This window comes from Pelodiscus sinensis, chromosome 5, assembly GCF_052426305.1.
Source record: "Pelodiscus sinensis isolate ZL-2025 chromosome 5, ASM5242630v1, whole genome shotgun sequence".
Taxonomy (NCBI): Eukaryota; Metazoa; Chordata; order Testudines; family Trionychidae; genus Pelodiscus; species Pelodiscus sinensis.
Window position 1 is genome coordinate 53,141,701 of NC_143056.1, and position 16,833 is coordinate 53,158,533.

General features: G+C 38.3%; 1 long non-coding RNA gene across 2 annotated transcripts; it reads right to left on the reverse strand.

Annotated features, from left to right (window-relative positions):
* Positions 1–9,328: 9,328 nt before the first annotated feature.
* Positions 9,329–14,969, reverse strand: LOC142828979 (uncharacterized). 2 transcript variants are annotated; one of them, XR_012903172.2, is made up of 4 exons: positions 14,860–14,969; positions 13,583–13,666; positions 11,780–11,869; positions 9,329–10,199 (listed from the first exon to the last, which is right to left on the reverse strand). It is a non-coding gene; the product is annotated as an uncharacterized LOC142828979 (long non-coding RNA). The 2 variants fall into 2 exon arrangements; XR_012903173.2 differs by lacking the exon at positions 11,780–11,869.
* Between the last annotated feature and the right edge of the window lie 1,864 nt (positions 14,970–16,833).

The following is a 16,833-nucleotide window of genomic DNA, read 5'->3' on the forward strand; positions in this document are numbered from 1 at the left end:
AGTCAGGGAAGGCAATACAGAGGCTATACGTGCATATGTGGCAATATAACTCCTGACTAATTTCAAGTTCCCTAGTCAAAAGTCCACATAGCCTCTCCTAATATTAACACAAAGCTTTGCTTGTAGATGTGTTCCCCAAAGGCACCTAAGGTGTGAGGGAAGACTGAAAAAATGAAAATCTAATCAGAAGTCATCAAAATGTTTGTGAGTAATTCCTCATGTCTACTTAATAGTCTAGTCAAAATTCAAATCAATTTAATCTGTGTGCCATATTACATCCAGAGGGAACAAAAAAAATTATATATAAGTACTCAGTAAAAGATATCCTGACCTTGCTCCTTAAAGCCACATTTTACTAAAAGTAGCAATTGTCTTCCCCGATTAATATATTCTTATAGTAAATAATACATACATTTTAAGTTGCAAAAAAACCCGAAGCATTGTACTGATTTGAAATTCAAAAAGCACACTAGATTATGCTTTCAAGTGGCAAAAGCGCCAGGGTTCCTTGGCTGCTTTTTGTGTTACACAGTCTTGTAGAGAGCTCAGAGCTGACAGATGCTTATCAAACATTCATGTAAACACTGCTATCAAAGCTGTGCTCTCTGGTACTGCATCTACACTAGAGGGTCAGCACTGAACATAATTAAAGCAAGGCCAAAGATAGAAATGTCATGCCACCAGGCTTTGTTATGTCAGAGGAGTCATACAGTTCTCTCCTCACTATACAAGTGCTACACTGATCACAAAACCAAAATAAAAACTGAAGAACACAAAGGATGTACAGGAATTTAGGATAGAATTTTCAAACATGCTTAAGCAATGCAGGGGCAGAAATCCCATTAAAATGAATGAGACTGATAATCCTAAATACTTAGGGTGCATCTACATAGCAGCCTAAACTTGAAATAAGATACTCAATTTGCATTATGCAACTTGCATATCTTATTTCAATTGTATTTCGAGATAGCTTATTTCAAAATTTGGCACATCTAAACAGCACCAAATTTCAAAATAACATGCTATTTCGAGATATCCCTTAAGCCTCATAGAATGAGGGTTACAGGGATGTCAAATAGCATGCCCGTTATTTTGAAAAATATTTTGAAATAATGTATGTGTTTAAAAGATTCAGGGTAGCTAGTTTGGGATGCTGGAGGATACTGGGTTACCTGCTGTCTAGATGCTTTTGATACCTTGGATGCTTTTGAAAATATCACTCTCAGTGCCAAAATATTGACACTAGGGTGGCTAACCTTAGCCATCTAAATCCATAGATATTATCAGGAAATTGACCTAAATTAAAAGACACCGATATATTTGAAGGTTCCTTGTGTCAAAATAGATACTGAGTAAAATTTTCCAAAGCTCCTAAATCCCATTTTCAAGGTGGTGTAACACTTAGGCCCAAATCCTCAAGGGTATTGAGGTGCCTAACTTTCATTCATTTCAATAGGATTTAAACACCCTAATATCCTACAGCCTTAGTCACCTACGTACCATTGGCAATAAGATTTAGGCTCTGAGTCGTAAATGCTTAAATCCCTTTTGGAATGGAATTAAGGCTCCAAAAGCCTTAGGTGCTCTTGAAAATATTATCCATAATAACTAAAGATTATCAACAAATACATGGTTGATTTCAATTTGTGGTTCTAATTTGTTGCCTGGGATTTATAGCACTGTTAATGGTAGTTCCCTGAAAAATGTTCAAAACTGTATATTGAGATTAGAAGGCCTAGTTTTATTCTAGTGGTAGAGATGTAGCCGTGTTAGTCTGGGGTAGCTGAAGCAAAATGCAGGACAATGTAGCACTTTAAAGACTAACAAGATGGTTTATTAGATGATGAGCTTTCGTGGGCCAGACCCACTTCCTCTTTGATCTGAGGAAGTGGGTCTGGCCCACGAAAGCTCATCATCTAATAAACCATCTTGTTAGTCTTTAAAGTGCTACATTGTCCTGCATTTAGTTTTATTCTCATATATATAAATGTCTATTGATGATTGGCTTGTAGAATCATCTTCTTTTTATGTGTATACAGTAAAGTATATCGTTTGGACCTGATCTATAGCCCATTGCAGTCAATAGAGTCTTTCTTTAATTTGAATGGCCTTTGGATCAGGCCCTTTATGGAGAATTATGCATAACTTGAATTGGGCCTTAGGGCTGAAATAAAATGTTTGCAATCTTAGCACTGAATGTAGCTTGATTGTATCCTTTTTCTTTCTTTCCCCCTTGATATTCTGAGCAATAATGATATTGATTAGCTAGCTATACAGCATTTCCTTCTCTTATCATTGTACTTCTAGTTTCTGTGTGGGTATATAACTGCCACTTGTACACCTTAAAATATATAAAAGCAGATGGGTTTGATCAATGGAGCAAATAATCTATATTAATCAACAGACTGGTGATTACAATAGTTATAGTTCAGCCAATACTTAAGAAGGTATCAAAAGAATTTCTAATTTTCTGCTTGTTATTCAGAAAAGAAAGGGTAAGTAGGCTATCATATTATGAGAGGCAAATACATTGGAGATTTGTATCACCTACAGACATAACCATGCAGTAATGTACAATCCTTTTCATTTTTATGCTGGTCCTGCACGAGCAATACTAGATGTGACCGCAAATGTTCAGTTATATTAGCCGTGAAAAAGAGAACAAAGACGAGCCAGTTGCTTTAAAAGTATTAAGGGTCAGGCTAATGAAAAAAATATCCTAATTATTTGAGTTTTGACTCAGCTGCTTTTTTTTATTATTATTTTTGAGGAAGGGATAGAGCAGGAATAGGGTAGTAATCTTTTGATGCAGCTCATGAACTCCTGCCAGAAATAGAAATAACAGTGGTTTGCTTACATACTGGGATAGTAAGAAAAAATGCCTGTGACTAAGCATTTCACATACCTGCAAATTATACTTATTGTGCAAAAAGCATCATAATGAAAAGGACTTTCAAGAGAAACAAACTTACAATTAGCCTTTTTGTTTCATTTCATTATGGCACTGAAAATAACTTCCTCTAACCAGAGAAAGCAACGTAAGTCGCAGGAGAGTGGTTCTCGGCAGCTGCAGTGGGGAATAGAACAATGGCTGCATATTTTTCAAATACTAGTGTGCACCATAACAGATACGTCCACTTTTTTTGTTGCTTGGCTCTCAGCCTCCCATTGCTGCATCTTCTATAGTAACACAAATACAACTTTCCAAGTACCTGTAAAGAGTCTTCCTAATCCCTTGCAATCTGGCAGACTGCTGCCAGGAGTGGCAAATAAACAACGAACCTCACAAATAGCACTTCAGAGAGTATCCAAACATGACAGGTCATTGAGCTACCTGAGTGGCCAAAGCACTACAGCCATAATGCAGGGGGTGGGCACTTAGGGTTGAGTTCCTCATTTGGCTGATAGCTGAATGAAAAGGTTTTAGTTTATATCTGTTCAAAAGACAATACCATGCAGTGGATACAGAAGTATAAAATGGTGATGTCAGCTGTGTAGCAGCTTGTCTCAAACCCACACAAAACAATTTATGTATGGGAACATTTATGACAAAAACTTCTGACAAACTTTAAGATGAATTATATTCTAAAATATATTCTCATTGCTACAGGGACATGTGGTTGTAGTGGAAAAGCAATGCTTAGTTTGTGATATTTGGCAGTCGCCCTGGCTAAGCCTTTATTATTAGCACCATCGCATACTGCAGATTAAGGGACAGGTAACAGAATATAGAGTATCAGTGGTTATGAAAAAGAAAACCCTATGTCCCATCTTTGAGAAAAAGTGATGAGGGAATGTATTGCTTAGGTTAACCCCACACCCTTTCTACAAGGTTTATAGCTTCACAAGATAGGGCAAATGTATGTGCAGTGAAGGATGAAAGTTATAATACAGAAGTGCTGAACTACTGAAAAAAATGACTTTTTCTGCCATAAGTAAAATTAGGTCAGACACAGAGGAGGTCATCATATCTTCAATATCAGTAGGTACCCACACACACGGGTACTTTATTGCTGGTCTATGTGCACTTTACATATATGCATTACCATTTTGAGTTTAATGGTAAAAGAAAAGTAGTAATTTTTAAATCACCAAAAAGAAGTAACAATAATGTACGATGAATTCATCGGAAATAATTTAGAATTACTCTTCATTTTTGTTCTAAATGCTGTAGTCATTTAGAATTAATACTATCATGTAAAATGTCAGCTTGCACTTTAATTGTGAATATTCAAACATACTTGTTTTATATTAGAAATTACTTGTAAACTATTACAAGTTATTGACAATCAATAAACATTTATTTGAAATGATTAGATTGCTGAAGTGTGTATGTATATATATATATAGATATATATATATACATGAAGTGAAATGAGAACTGTATTATCCTCTCCACACGTATGAGGAAACATTATTCAAATTGGGAAGCACTCCCCTGGGTATGCACATAGTGGGGTGCATCTTCTGTAATTTTCTCTCATCCCTAGTATTCTGTGGAATTGTGCTAGAATTTGGCCTATCACATTATTTAGGTTTGCATTTGCTTCACTGGGTTAACTTAAAACATCCTAAAGTGTACAATCATTGAATACATTTTCACAAAACTGTTCTGTGGGCTACTGTGTCCTTCTTTAAGAACTAATTCTGGTTTTTTAAGTCATATTTTCTTTGGTTTCTCCCCCCCTGATTAAAGAAAGTCAGCATGTGAAGTTACCAATAGGGAGTAGTGCTGAGACTGGAACTTGAAAAGTACTTTAAACATAAAAATAGATTATTCTAAAAACAATGCATTGGCTAGGCTATATTATCATGGTTAAGATAGCAATGTTTTGAGGTTTGCATCTGTATCAGAGAAAGCAGAGAAATAGATCAGTGACCCTAACTGAAATAACTCAGGTAACTGCTGAGGCTCTAATTTAGTTTTGGTCTTTCTGCTTTGATCTTTCATTATAAGCTTTGTTGTGACTAGAGCTGATTTTATTTACCTCGGTTCGTGTAATATGTTTGTAGAAATGGAAGATTCCTTACAGGTACCTCCAGTGTTCACGGAAGGTGGAAGTGCTGAGCACTGTGACGGATTTGGCCTTTGTTACTTACTTGCTGATGTCCTTAGATTATGTAGCACATTAAATTGAGATTTTTCTTCAGTAAAACACATACATTAAAATTACTAATTCAATTAATGATAACTAGGAAAATAATGTGGGTTTTTTTGTAAGAAATTTGTGACACTATTTAGTACTTAATGACAAATATACTAAGAGACTGAATTATTTAGTATTATATTTGCTAAGTAATTCAATATTATGGAATAAAATAAAGGACAAATTAATTTCTCAGTGAAGGAGTCCTGGGGTCAGATTGCTTCCTACTTTAGGCAGGGACTTGAGAAGGGAGGAAAATTTTATGGTTTTTTTTCCAGTAGATTCTCCTTAGTTCTAATCTCTGGTGCTGGGTATAGTACTTGTTTATACTTCCTATGGAAGAAGCAGAAGGTACTGACACACATCATGATATATGTGGTTCCCACGGGATGTAATAGAATGACAGACGTGTCCATGCATATTCTCCCTGCTTCCGCACAGGCACCAGATCCCCCTATTGTCCTGAGCTCTCTTTAAACTCTTTGACAGCTTGACTGTAATGTATTTATTGTTAGGATAGCTATATGGTATATCATGCCATTAGTGCATGGACCAAGATATAGTCCACAGTTAATAAAATAGACTAGGAGGAGGCCCCACAAACCAGCTATCATGTAGCAGAACAGGCAACAGTAAATCATGAGCCATTGCTCTGAGTGTTGGGGGAAGACTATAGTCTTTTTGCAATCAAGGGGCAGTGGATAGTAGGGGATGCAACAAACAGTATCTGTTGCTACCTATGGCAAGAAGTATATAGCCTGTTCTCACTGTTATTTGCTCCTACTAGTGCTTGGTGGTGGGGACTGGAAAGTTTATGGCCCAGCAACCATAATGTCCATGTACTCTTCTTTATAGCCAATCAGAGCTAATGAACTAGATGGCTAGCCCCTGTATTGTTCGCCTTCTTAAAGCATAAAGTGCCTTTTACTACTCAAATTGTTTTATTTAAATAGAAATAACTCTTAACACACTATTTACTGCAGCCATTTGATGTTGAGGGAAGCCTGCCATGTAGAAGCCAACTTTCTAAAATGGACTCTTTGGTCTCTCCAGCTACACCCAGTGCTCTCACGTGGCAATAACAGCTACTCCATACAGTTCACAGAGCTGTCAGGCAAATAGCTGATTTCCTCTGGGTAAGTAGGAAATGAAGGCTGTTCTTCCATATCTTTTAGCTGAAGTTAAGGGGAGGCATTTTCCCTGCTGCAGAGAATTCTGGGCTTTCCATATTTTTGTGGAGTAGAGAGAGTGACAACAGATTATTTTGGTAACCTTAATTAAACCTTTACTTCAGCAATTTGCGATGAGAAATATTCCTGACACATAAGCATAGGGTGGATACACAACACAATTTGGTGCACCTCACTAAACAGTTTAGGAAAACTGATCACTGTTCATGGTTATAGTGCCTGGTTTTAATTAGAACTGACCCAAGCCCTCTAGTGAATAAATGTATTATTAGTATTATTACTACTACTACTACTAATAATAATAAAGACAGCAGGGCTAGCAGCATCAATATTTTAAAATGGAAAAAAAACAAAAGAACACAGATATGAGATACCAAGAAAGAGTGGCTATATAAAATGAGTAGAATGGTACCAGATCACTGAACATAAAGGATATGATGAAATCAAAGCATTACTGTTTTACACCCACTTTGCGCACGTATGAATGACCCCAGAAGAAGCAATGCAGAGGAAAATAAGGCCATCTGATATAAGTTTGTCTGCATAACAAATACATCAGCTATGAAAACTAATTAGCCATTGCCAGAAATTATGGAGGTCAGTTTTCAAGCAACAACTGAAGATGATGAGGGCATTGTAAAGGGGTTAATATTGAGATTAGAGTATTGAAAAGATGCTATAAGTGGGGCTTAGATTTTAGATTCATAACTGATATCTTCGCCAGAGGACTTCAGTATCTCAGGGTATGTCTACACTACCCTCCTAGTTCGAACTAGGAGGGTAATGTAGGCATACCGCACTTGCAAATGAAGCCCGGGATTTGAATTTCCCGGGCTTCATTTGCATAAGCGGGGAGCCGCCATTTTTAAAACCCCGCTGGTTCGAACCCCGTGCAGCGCGGCTACACGGGGCTCGAACTAGGTAGTTCGGACTAGGTGTACCAGTAGTTCGGAATAGGAATCCTAGTCCGAACTACCTAGTTCGAGCCCCGTGTAGCCGCGCTGCACGGGGTTCGAACCAGCGGGGTTTTAAAAATGGCGGCTCCCCGCTTATGCAAATGAAGCCCGGGAAATTCAAATCCTGGGCTTCATTTGCAAGTGCGGTATGCCTACATTACCCCGCTAGTTCAAACTAGCGGGGTAGTGTAGACATACCCTCATAGATTAGCACCCAACAGTTCTCAGCACTATCCTGAGTAAACACTAAGGAACCCCGTTTATTGTGAATATTTTAATAAATGATATTGTGGGCCATTAGGGCTAGATTATTTGTTTCCTGAGATTAACCACTGCTTGGTTGTTCAGTTATTATTCAGCTGAAAAATCAGACCACATGTGTGTATTTCTCACTATTCATTATATACTCATTTTGCTTTTTAAAATGTTTCATTCATTCACTCAAGAATCAAAAACAGTTTGATGCAACCAATTATGTGAGATTAATAATGAGAACAGTCAAAACAAACAATACATAATCTGTTCATACTCCGAAATTTATACATCCAAACTCTCTGGTAAATTCTTAGCCATAATAAACAAGGCAGAATAAAATCAGGATCTGTTTGTGACAAGAATAGGGACTAGACTGTTCCATCAGCACAAACTAGATTAATAAGTGGCCATGGCAATTAGTTGGTGGCCCCTTGTTGTAGGATAATACTGTTCTGCTATAAAGCCACTTTAGTGGGCCCCACAGTATACCCTCAAAGCCCCTGCTTTATGGAGGCATATCAAGTGCTCATATCAAGTTGCAAGAACAGTCCCTTGCAGGATGGCAAAGCTTAAAGTATTTCCTGTTCTAAATTGCATTGCAGAACAAACCAAACTCTAATAAGCAATAGGAACAGGAGGCCTAGAGGTAGTGTATATCTTACTTCTTCCCATAACTTTTTTTTCCCCTCACCAAGGGTGTGTCTAGACTACATGCCTCCTTCGACGGAGGCATGTAGATTAGCCAGATCGGAAGAGGGAAATGAAGCCGCGATTAAAATAATCGCGGCTTCATTTAAATTTAAATGGCTGCCCCGATCTGCCGATCAGCTGTTTGTCGGCAGATCGGGGGAGTCTGGACGCGATGCCCCGACAAAGAAGCCTTTCTTCATCGACACAGGTAAGCCTCGTGAAACCAGGCTTACCTGTGTCGATGAAGAAAGGCTTCTTTGTCGGGGCATCGCGTCCAGACTCCCCCGATCTGCCGACAAACAGCTGATCGGCAGATCGGGGCAGCCATTTAAATTTAAATGAAGCCGCGATTATTTTAATCGCGGCTTCATTTCCCTCTTCCGATCTGGCTAATCTACATGCCTCCGTCGAAGGAGGCATGTAGTCTAGACACACCCCAAGTTTTGAACCAAGTAGAAATCAGCTGAACCCTAAGTTTAGACTTATTTATGCAACCATACCGGCTTTTAGGACCTTGACCTTTAGGGAGCCCAAAAAAGGTGATGGAGTAATCCATTCTCCATGCCCATTCTATCCTTCACTTCATTGTTGAGGTTGCAAAGGAGGGTATCAAAACAGAGCCACTTTTAATCAAAAACTGTGTCTAATAAGAACTGAACTAGGACCAACAGTTCATTTTATACAATCCATCAAAGAGTCATCATATGGCAACCACGTTGGTCGTTGTCTCTAGAAAAAGAGCAAGAGCTATTGCAGTGATTTAGATGATAAAGACTCATTACCAAGTCACAGCAATCCTTCCCCACAGCTTCTCAGCAGAATATTTACAGTACGACAAATCTATTCATTGCACTGTATGTGACATATTCTGCCATTTATCCTTGTACTTTTCATATTGAAACTGAAGAAGCTAGTACAGTCCATTTAACAGAGACTGTTGATGTTTCATCAGCTATTGATGAGATTTATGCAGAACAGTAGCAAAGTATTGTGCTTGCATTGAATGTGAGTCATTTACAGACAACTTTGAATGTGAACAAAATACAGATGACAATATACAAGGAGCCATATCACTATATAAATGCTCGCCAATAATTATACATAAAAGTGTAGCTTTGATAATGGCTTATGCAGAGTGGCACAGGCTTTCAGGATCTGCACAAGGAGATTTGCTGACATTAGTAAAACTGCACTGCTGTGCTTCTCCCCATACAGATTACCCCCAAAGCCTTTTTTTACTCCTGTCTCTCTCTCATACAAAAGCACCTCATTTCTAACTGTTGAAGGATGAAAAAATCATTCACATAATGATTAACGAATGCAGCTTCTTGCTATGTGCAGTTCAGATTGAATCTTGAGGAGGCTAATGTGTTAATAGATTTCACATTGAAAGCAGCAAATTCAAGTTTTTGTTTTATTTTTAAAGCAAGACAATATTGATAGAGACATCTCCTTTCACTGAAAAATGTAAATCAGAGAGAACAGGAGAGAAAACATGTACATAAAGTCAACACTTTCCTATTATATTGAAGGCATCCCCACCTGATCAGATTTGGTTTTATAATAAGACAGAGAGAGCTCATTTATCCCTCTCAGCAATAGATAAAATGAGTTCCATTCAGTTCACTGTAGCATGCATTTCTGTTAAGACTTAAAAAAAAATCCTACTCAACCAAAACCAGGTTCTGCCAGGACATAAAGGGCCTGATCCAAAAGCTCCCTGAAGTCAATGGGAATCTAACACCACCTGTGAGCTTGGAATCTGGCCCAAATGTCCCAGAGCATTCTTCTTAAAAGAAGGGGTTTCTTCTGAGCTCTTTGGACAGAATTTTTTCCTGTAGATAGTGTTGTACAATATGCTGTGTGCCCTCCATTCACCTTGTTGGTACCCTCTATTCCAGGAAAAGCTGAATTCCAAAGCTACTGTTCAATTTCTACGTCAAGTAGTTGAACATTGTGGGCTATTTTGGAATAAAAGTCATAAGGTACATACACAGCATTATTAGTGTTGCTATTCACATTATTTTACCATACATGTGAAATTTACTGAATACCTTCATTTTTCTTTAATCCTAAAGAGAACTACTTAACATGAAATCAGGAATAAAGAAATTATTTCTAGCTTCAGTTGTCTGTATTCATCTGAAAGGAAAACATCCTGCCACACCAACCACCTCTACTTTTGGAGATACCAACAGAAAGTCAACTTGTTTAAAATGTCTAATCAATACTGTTTATTCAAGTGTTAAAGACACATGAGGTATTGTGTAAATCACCAGCAGCACTATTGTTTCCTTGCCTGGAAACTGCAGATATCTACATAATCAGTGAGTATTCATTGGCTCAGCATGTAAGGCTCTAAAGTGTCTATCAGTGACAGGTATCCTACATGACAGCTTAGCAATCTGTCAACAGGTTACTTGACTGACTTTGTGTTAACATTTATAACATGGTGTGCTTGATTTCACCTTATTGCTTTGGTTTGTTAACATTAAAACTGAGCAGCATAAAAATGAAAGAAAATGTCACAGGAAGCAAATCCACAGAAGTTATGTTACGGATTTTAGTTTTATTTTACTCTTTCCTCTCAACTTTTAATAGCAGAAACCAAACAAAGAACAACTACCACATTATGGAAATTCATTCTTCTGTTGTTTAGGACAGTGTTTCTCAACCAGTGGTATGAGTACCCTTAGGGGTAGGCAAGAAAAGTCCGGGAGGTGGGGGATACATCAGCACAACTGAAATTTGGAGAAAATTGAATTTTTGTTTTTTAAGTTTTACAGCGCTTTATTATTTTTGTACTTTTTATACCTAAAAAAATTATCGCCCGCCCGGCTATGATTAAGTTGTTTAAACAAATGTGTTGCAACAGTAGAAAATTTTTTTATGTGTCTGAAAACTCTAGGTACTGGGGGTACTTATAATTTTTTTTTTAAAAAAGGTGTACTTTAAAAAAAGGTTTAGGACACTGAGATCATTTCAAGGTTTAGCACATCTCAAACCTGGGCTTGCAGAACTGCCCAGTAGTAGATACCTCCATGCTACCACAAGAATTCTCACCTAAAGGGCTCTAACAGCAGTAGCCTCCAGACTCCTGACTAGCTCGTCGTCTTATATAAACCCAAAGAGCATTCAGCCAACTGCATGATTGTCCTGTAGCTGCCATGACCATTCCTGCTCTTGATCTGGCTTTGACATTGCCTTGGTTTGCACTTTATTTCCTGATCCAGATCTAGATCCTGAAACATGATTTGGACTATGATCTTTAGATTTGACCCCAGACTGAAACTTGACTACAAACTTCTCCATTGCTCTCAACCTCAGGGTTTCCTTGCTCTCACCATGGGTCCCAAATCCTGGTTGTCTTTAGAAGGATCTTGATAGTTTGTCTGAAACAACATAGCCTGTGTTGAAGACCTAACCTGGGTAATCCTGGACTCAACAGGCCACTCCCTCCCTACCCCCAAAAGATACTAGAGTTGCCCATGAATCTAGCCCAAGAATCACAGCTCACAACAGAGAACCAAGCACTACTCACATGTCCTTCCAGGCCCAAATGACATAGCACACTACAGATAACCAGCTCCTATGCGAGTAGGCAGCCCAGCTGTAGGATGAGAATCTTGCACTGCGGTGAAATTAACCAATTAACCTATTATTAACCAATTCCACCTACTCTTTCTTCTCTTCACCAAGTCTTACCCTACTGAACTACATAATTACTTAACAGGAATGTATTTCAAATAAATGGGTTAGTTCAATACTCTGCAATGCCTGCAGAATGTCCCTGTACAAAATCATGTACTTGGGCTTTGCATGTGGGTGGGTTGGAGTTGAGTTGAGGGGGTGTATGACCTCTGTTGTGAAATATAATGTGCATTTGCATAAATGTTGTGTTGACTTTAGAGGGGCTGTCTGTATCAAAACTCACACAGTGAAATTCCACCCATATAATTTTTAAATTCAGCATTTATTCTCATAACTCTATAATATTAGCTAGATCTTTTGCATTACTGATTATGAGTGCAATAACATCAACACCGCTCTGCAGCATCCTACATACTGTCTGGTACATTTTTATATAACATTATATACAACGAATTTGTATTTTATTCCTGCCTGCACGTTATGCTATTTAAGACTGACTATATTATCCTTTAATGGTTTCTGTAAAGAAACATATTATCTTCTATCTTGACCTATATTGTACAGATTCTTTTATATAGAAGAAGTGTAATTCTTTTTAAGAGACTATCCAGCAATTTGTGACCAGAAACCATCATGCCTCTTTCTAAAAGACTTGCAGTACATAGAAAAATGTATTATGTGATTATGGGGGAAAGTAACAGCCAGACTGACTATTCTTATAAAGATAGTTCTTGGGCCTTTCAACTACAGGAAGCTGTGCTACTTCAAGCCAGTACTGTGTGACTATATTCCTTACACTCACTCCTGTATGAATCATAGCTTTTTTTTTCTCCAGTCTGACTTTTTAAAAACTTACTACTTTGAGTAGAGACTTTGAGATGGAAAGTGACTGCTCGTGGCTTAGGTCTAGAGTCCATGAGTATAGTATCAGTTTAATATCTGATGTATTTTCTAGGGATTCTGAAGTGCTTTTGCAGGGGATGGAATTGATCATTTCCTTTTAAGCTACTATGATAATTTTTGTGATGGCACAAGTTAATTCAAATTCTGTTTTTATTTGCAAAGCTCCTTTTTATTTGAATTTTAAGTTGGTCGGTAGTAAAAAAGTCAAAAGTTTGATGAAAACAGTTGAAATTATCAAAACAAAATGTTCTGATTGACGCAAGTCAAATTGGTTTCAAAGTATTGGTTCAGAAGAATGTTTGAGATTTAAATGTTTCATTCTGCTTGAGGACAGGGGAAAATATAAAAAATCTCAAAAACGTTTTCCCATCCAGCTCTACTAAGTAACTTTCCCAAGACCACGCAACATGTCTATGTTTAAGCTAGACCTGGATGACATGCTTTCAAGGGTAACTACACCTTTGACACATCCCTGTCCACCATTTTCCTCCTATGGTCAATTTCAAATAAATTCCTACATTGCCAGGTTTGTCTTTTAAATCACTTTCTCTTGGTATGGCCCCAGTCCCGCTTCCTAGTGAGCTGAGGTTTTAAACCTCAGCTCCCTACTCTATATTATGTCCTGGTAAGTCTGAGAAACATTCATCCCTCTGCTCTGTAGTTCTCTCTAACAATAATGACAATGCTTTTTACCACTAACAGCTCTTCCAAAGCAAACAATGAGGCAAGCTGAAAGACATAAACATACAGAGAAAACCAACAAAACAAAAATACAGATTTACAAACTTACTGAATGTATCAGAAATTGCCCATTCAAGAAGAGTTGAGGGTCTTCCTAGGAGATCATGTCTGCTTGTTGAATCAAAGGTCCTATCTATTTGATGAATAAAAAGCAAGGCCATTATTCTATTTAAACTCAGTTTTTATATCAAAAACCCTTTCTTTGTCTTCTAGTCTTTGAAATACCCAGCTTGAACCAATATATTCAAACTACCTCATCAGATGGTGCATCTTTGGAGTGGATTACAATCCTTGGCAGTACTCACTTCATACCATTTTGAGTTCTTGTATGAGCTGTGATAACCTTTGCCCATGGAATAAACACAGTCATATATCAAACATTCATAGATTTAACACAATGGTTCTAAAGAGACTGCATGGACTTACAGTATCTGTCACACCAGATTTTCTGTTTCTCAGCCTGGTGTTTTAATCCCAAAACTGTACATTCCTTTCTTCATATTTATTTCCCATAATTAAAATCATCTTTCCAAACACCTAAGGTGAAAAACCTAATCCTAATTAAATCAATGGAAGTTTTACCATTGACTTACTTAGGGCAAGACTTTCACCCTTGTTGCATAAACTTCTGCAAGGTTACCCTTAAATTAACAAATAAAGAGGATAACCTAATTGTAATTTCATTTTCATATAATGTATTGAGAAAACTGTGTGATGTATTTTTGCCATACATACTACACAAAACTGGTAAGCTAAGCTAAATGGGAAATATAACACAGGACAAAATTAAAGTAAATGCACATCTGTTCAAATACATTTAGTTTAAAATATTGTTTTACTTCTGTGAATAGATTAATACACCTCCACCTCTCAGTATGTCCAGTTGGTATGGTTTGAATATGCTAATTACCCACAATATGGAGGAGAAAAGATTATTCTCCATGATCCCCAAAAGCACCTGTGTCTGATGAAAAATAACCTTCCCTTCAGTAATTTATTTAACTTGAGAATTATATTATGGACTGTCACCCGTTCACCCAAACCCACTCTGCCGTCCCGTATCTACAGTTCTCCCCGAATGGTCTTTCCAATTTTTTATATATATTTTCATGTTCTGACTCGCTTGCTTTCTATGGTCTGGGAAGGGGGCTCGGGCCCTCCCTCTCTCTGAGCCCCGGCCTAGGGCCCTAAGGCAGAGACACTCGTCCCTACTCAGTGGAGGGGGCTGGAGCCCCTAAACCCTCCACTCACAGGGACCATGGCCCTGCCCTGGGCCACTTCTTCCCGGCCGGTGTTTCAGGTTCCTCAGTGCAGGGACAAGCTTACCACTGCTCGTCTCCTCAGGGGATTGGAAGGACGCTCTCGCTCTCCGCCTTTCCCCCCCATCCCCTCCTGCTCCCAGCTCTTTTGAAAGGGCCACGGTCTCAGTGTCTCCAGCAACCCCCGCCCTCGCCCTGCCCCTCTGGAATCCCCGGATGACGTCCCTTGTGACGTCATCAGGCCACGTCTGGCCAGGCCGCTGGGCTGCGGTCTCGGCAGCCCCGGACGTGGTCAGCACAACCCCGAAGTTCTCCGCCACCGGTCCGCTGCCACCCGGCACTCCCTCTGTCCGCTCTGCCCACCACCCAGCGTCTGCCTTAGTGCGGGGCAGCACGGCTGGGCTGTCTGTCCCGTCACATGGACTTCAGCAGATTTTGACGTATTTTTGTCTAAAAAGGAAGAATATGTATTGCAAATTAAGGCTTTCTAGACTGAGACAATATAAGTCCATGGATGCAACAGCTGAGTAACTGAAAAATCAATTTGGAATTACAGTATTCTTCAGGGTGTTTTAGGATGTTTGTTTACTCCTCATTGGAGACACTTTTATCTGACTAAGAGGCCCACATGAGGATGTTAGTCTGGAACAGTTATTGGTTAAGGTATAATTGAGAACATATGAATTTAAGTTTATTCATTTGCCTTTAAAATATTTGTGAAGCTAACAATAGAACAAACATATTTGGAACAACATAAAATATGAAAGCCTTTTTTTTAAAATGCAGCTAATAAATGAAAATATAACAGGATATTTCAGAAATTCATATTGCTCTGAAATTTAGCATACATCACTTTACAATTTATAGAACCAGATCCTAAAACATTGTAAAACAGTGCAGCTCTGTTTACGTCAATGGAGCTCCATTGATTTATATTGGCAAAATGACCATAGTCTTTGTCAGATGAGGCACATTCAATTGGAGTTTAAGGGTGGGATTTTCAAAAGTACTTAGCACTGGCCAAACGTCACCCCTACTGAAATCAATCCAACTTTTACCACTGACTTCAGCAGAAGCAAAATTAAGCAATTGATGAACACTTTTGAAAATCCTACTCCAAAACTGATCAAGCCACTACTGGAGCTAGCCACAAGTCTCTCTCATATTATAGGCAGATCAGTCAGTGACATCTCAGAATGAACATTTTTTGGAGATTTCAGCTAAAACAGTTAAACTCTTTCTGGAAATGAATTTAGGGAATAATGTACTGTTTTGCCCATCCTTAAAACAAAATAACCACCTGGTTTTGAGAAACTCAACTCGGGTGCTTCTATATTGTGTACCAAGGTCTTGAAATTTGGCCTTGTGGTCACCCTGGCTTAAAAAGGTGTCTTGGACTTTCTCTGTGAAAATCAGCCTAATGTGGTGGATTTTTAATTGTCTGAAAAAGACTGATTATACTCTTATATATCTGATTATAGCTGCCAGATACTCTTCAAAGAATGTATCTGGCCGAAGCATGCTCCTTCACAGGGCAATAGAGGCTGAGAGGGCCTTCATTGCAATGCCTCCTCCTGGCTTCCTGGAACTACTGTAGCGCTGGGCCCAGAAAATGAGAGCAATGGTCCTGTAGCACCTTAGAGACTAACAAAAACATATAACTAGTATCATGAGCTTTTGTGGGCACAATACACTTTTCCAGATGACAAATATTATGGAGCAAAGGACACAGATTTTGAAATATAAAGCAGAAAAAGAGGGAAGAGGGGGAAGCTTTTCCAATGCCGATATATCTTTTCTTGTGCCTGATAAGGTTACACAGATAACCTTAATTCTATCCTTTCACTAACTTTTGAGTGCAACTTTACAATTGTCATATTCTTTTAACATAGATTTTTGTTTTGTTTGCACTTTATAGATAACCTTAAACAAATCTCATCCGTGTAGAAATAATGCATCCTATTGGATTGCTCCTAGTCTCTGTTGATCCCTAAATTAACCTTTCCTAAAAAATTTAAAAATATTTATAATCAGACACACA